This window comes from Triticum urartu, chromosome 6A, assembly GCF_056163025.1.
Source record: "Triticum urartu cultivar PI428250 chromosome 6A, HENAU_Tu73, whole genome shotgun sequence".
NCBI lineage: Eukaryota > Viridiplantae > Streptophyta > Magnoliopsida > Poales > Poaceae > Triticum > Triticum urartu.
This window is the reverse complement of record NC_141878.1, coordinates 39,835,476-39,839,081: the sequence shown is the minus strand read 5'-3', so window position 1 is coordinate 39,839,081 and position 3,606 is coordinate 39,835,476.

Here is a 3,606-nt window from a genome sequence, read left to right as displayed (position 1 = left end):
TCTTCATCATTATTTTCATAGGAATTAGAAGAACACGCTTTTATAAAGGCATCTTTCTTAGCACGCATCCTAGCGGTTCTTTCTTTGCACTCATCAATGGAAATTCTCATGGCTTTGAGAGACTCATTGATATCATGCTTAGGTGGAATAGATCTAGGTTTCAAAGAATCAACATCAAGAGCAATTCTATCAACGTTCCTAGCCAAATCATCAATCTTAAGCAATTTTTCTTCAATCATAGCATTAAAATTCTTTTGCGAAGTAATAAATTCTTTAATATTAAATTCAAAATTAGAGGGAATCTTATTATAATTTCCATAAGAATTGTTGTAGGAATTACCATAATTATTAGAGGGATTACTAGGATAAGGCCTAGGGTTGAAATTTCCTCTATACGTGTTATTACCAAAATTGTTCCTACCAACAAAATTCACATCCATAGATTCATTATTATTCTCAATCAAAGTAGACAAGGGCATATCATTAGGATCAGAAGAAACACTCTTATTAGCAAATAATTTCATAAGTTCATCCATCTTTCCACTCAAAATATTAATTTCTTCTATCGCATGCACCTTTTTATTAGTAGATCTGTCAGTATGCCATTGAGAATAATTAACCATAATATTATCTAGGAGTGTAGTAGCTTCTCCTAAAGTGATTTCCATAAAAGTGCCTCCCGCGGCCGAATCTAAAAGATTTCTAGAAGCAAAATTCGATCCGGCATAAAAGTTTTGTATAATCTTCCATAAATTTAAACCATGAGTAGGGCAATTACATATCATTAATTTCATTCTCTCCCAAGCTTGTGCAACATGTTCATGATCAAGTTGCTTAAAGTTCATAATATCGTTTCTAAGAGAGATTATCTTAGTAGGAGGAAAATACTTAGAGATAAAAGCATCTTTGCACTTGTTCCATGAATCAATACTATTTTTAGGCAATGACGAAAACCAAGCTTTAGCACGATCTCTAAGAGAAAAAGGAAATAGCTTCAATTTAACAATATCATTATCCACATCTTTCTTCTTTTGCATGTCACACAAATCAACGAAGCTATTTAGATGTGTAGCGGCATCTTCACTAGGAAGGCCGGAGAACGGATCTTTCATAACAAGATTCAGCAAAGCAGTATTAATTTCACAAGATTCAGCATTGGTAAGAGGAGCCATCGGAGTGCTAATAAAATCATTGTTGTTGGTATTGGTGAAGTCACACAATTTAGTATTATCTGGAGCCATCGTGACAAGCAAGCAAACTAACACACAAGCAAACAAAAAGCAAGCGGGGAAAAAGGAGGCAAATAGAGAGGGAGGATAGAGAGAGAGGGCGAATAAAACGGCAAGGGTGAAGTGGGGGGGAGAGGAAAACGAGAGGCAAATGGCAAATAATGTAATGCGGGAGATAAGGGTATGCGATGGGTACTTGGTATGTTGACTTTTGCATAGACCTCCCCAGCAACGGCGCCAGAAATCCTTCTTGCTACCTCTTTTAGCACTACATTGGTTTTCCCCGGAGAGGAAGGGATGATGCAGCAAAGTAGCGTAAGTATTTCCCTCAATTTTTGAGAACCAAGGTATCAATCCAGTAGGAGGCTATGCGCGAGTCCCTCACACCTTCACAAAACAAATAAATCCTCGCAACCAACGCAATAGGGGTTGTCAATCCCTATAGGGCCACTTACGAGAGTGATATCTGATAGATATGATAAGATAATATTTTTGGTACTTTTATGATAAAGATGCAAAGTAAAATAAAGGCAAAGTAAATAACTAAGTAGTAGGAGATTGATATGATAAAGATAGACCCGGGGGCCATAGGTTTCACTAGTGGCTTCTCTCGAGAGCATAAGTATTCTATGGTGGGTGAACAAATTACTGTTGAGCAATTGACAGAATTGAGCATAGTTATGAGAATATCTAGGTATGATCATGTATATAGGCATCACGTTCGAGACAAGTAGACCGACTCCTGCCTGCATCTACTACCATTACTCCACTCATCGACCGCTATCCAGCATGCATCTAGAGTATTAAGTTAAAAACAGAGTAACGCCTTAAGCAAGATGACATGATGTAGAGGGATAGATTCATGAAATATGAAGAAAACCCCATCTTGTTACCCTCGATGGCAACAATGCAATACGTGCCTTGCTGCCTTTACTATCACCGGGAAAGGACACCGCAAGATTGAACTCAAAGCTAAGCACTTCTCCCATTGCAAGAAAGATCAATCTAGTAGGCCAAACCAAACTGATAATTCAAAGAGACTTGCAAAGATAACCAAGCATACATAAAAGAATTTAGAGAAAATTCAAATATTATTCATAGATAGACTTGATCATAAACCCACAATTCATCGGTCTCAACAAACACACCGCAAAAAGAAGATTACATCGAATAGATCTCCACAAGAGAGGGGGAGAACATTGTATTGAGATCCAAAAAGAGAGAAGAAGCCATCTAGCTACTAACTATGGACCCGTAGGTCTGAGGTAAACTACTCACACTTCATCGGAGGGGCTATGGTGTTGGTGAAGAAGCCCTCCGTGATCGATGCCCCCTCCGGCGGAGCTCCGGAACAGGCCCCAAGATGGGATCTCGTGGATACAGAAAGTTCCGGCGGTGGAATTAGGGTTTTGGCTTCGTATCTAATCATTTGGGGGTACGTGGGTATATATAGGAGGAAGAAGTACGTCGGTGGAGAAATAGGGGGCCCACGAGGGTGGAGGGCGCGCTTGGGGGGGGGGGGGGGGGTAGGCGCGCCCCCTACCTCGTGGCCTCCTGTTACATGTGTTGACATAGGGTCCAAGTCTCCTGAGTTGTATTCGATGATAAAATCACATTCCCGAAGGTTTCATTCCGTTTGGACTCCGTTTGATATTCCTTTTCTTCGAAACCCTAAAATAGGCAAAAAAACAGCAATCCTGGGCTGGGCTTCCGGTTAATAGGTTAGTCCCAAAAATTATATAAAAGTGGATAATAAAGCCCAATAATGTCCAAAATAGTAGATAATATAGCATGGAGCAATCAAAAATTATAGATACGTTGGAGACGTATCACCGTTTTATTTCCTCCTCTCTAAGAGGAGACATGGGCTCGATGTCGAGGAGTAGTCCAACACTAATATCGAGCATTTTAGCATTCCTTATATGCTCCTCGATTATTACCAGATTGTTCAGCTGGGAAACGGTTTGCCCACAATAATATACGGCGCGCGTACTCTCATGTGTTGTTGGCACTACAAGCGGGGGGGACTGATTGCGCCGCCTGTTCTCCCAGCTGGGGAACGGTTTTCCCGCATTTTTTGGTAGTTGCTTGTTGGCTCGAGCTCGAGCTCGCTTCCCTCTGTAGTCGTGCTCGATGTGCCTTCCTGAGTTGGCGCTCATAGTCAGAGTCAACAGGCTTGGGAGCTGGTGCTCTAGCCATACGAATGAAGTGGTCAATATTTTCCTCGGGCACTTTCTCCCTTGGCGGCGGTGCCGGTTTCGGTCCAAAATGGGCGTCCACTTGGGCCTTCACTATGGCTTTGTTTTTCTCCTCGGTCATGTCGTAAGGCCTCTGAGGAAGAGGAGCGAGGCTGCTTGGACCATATTTATATCGCTTG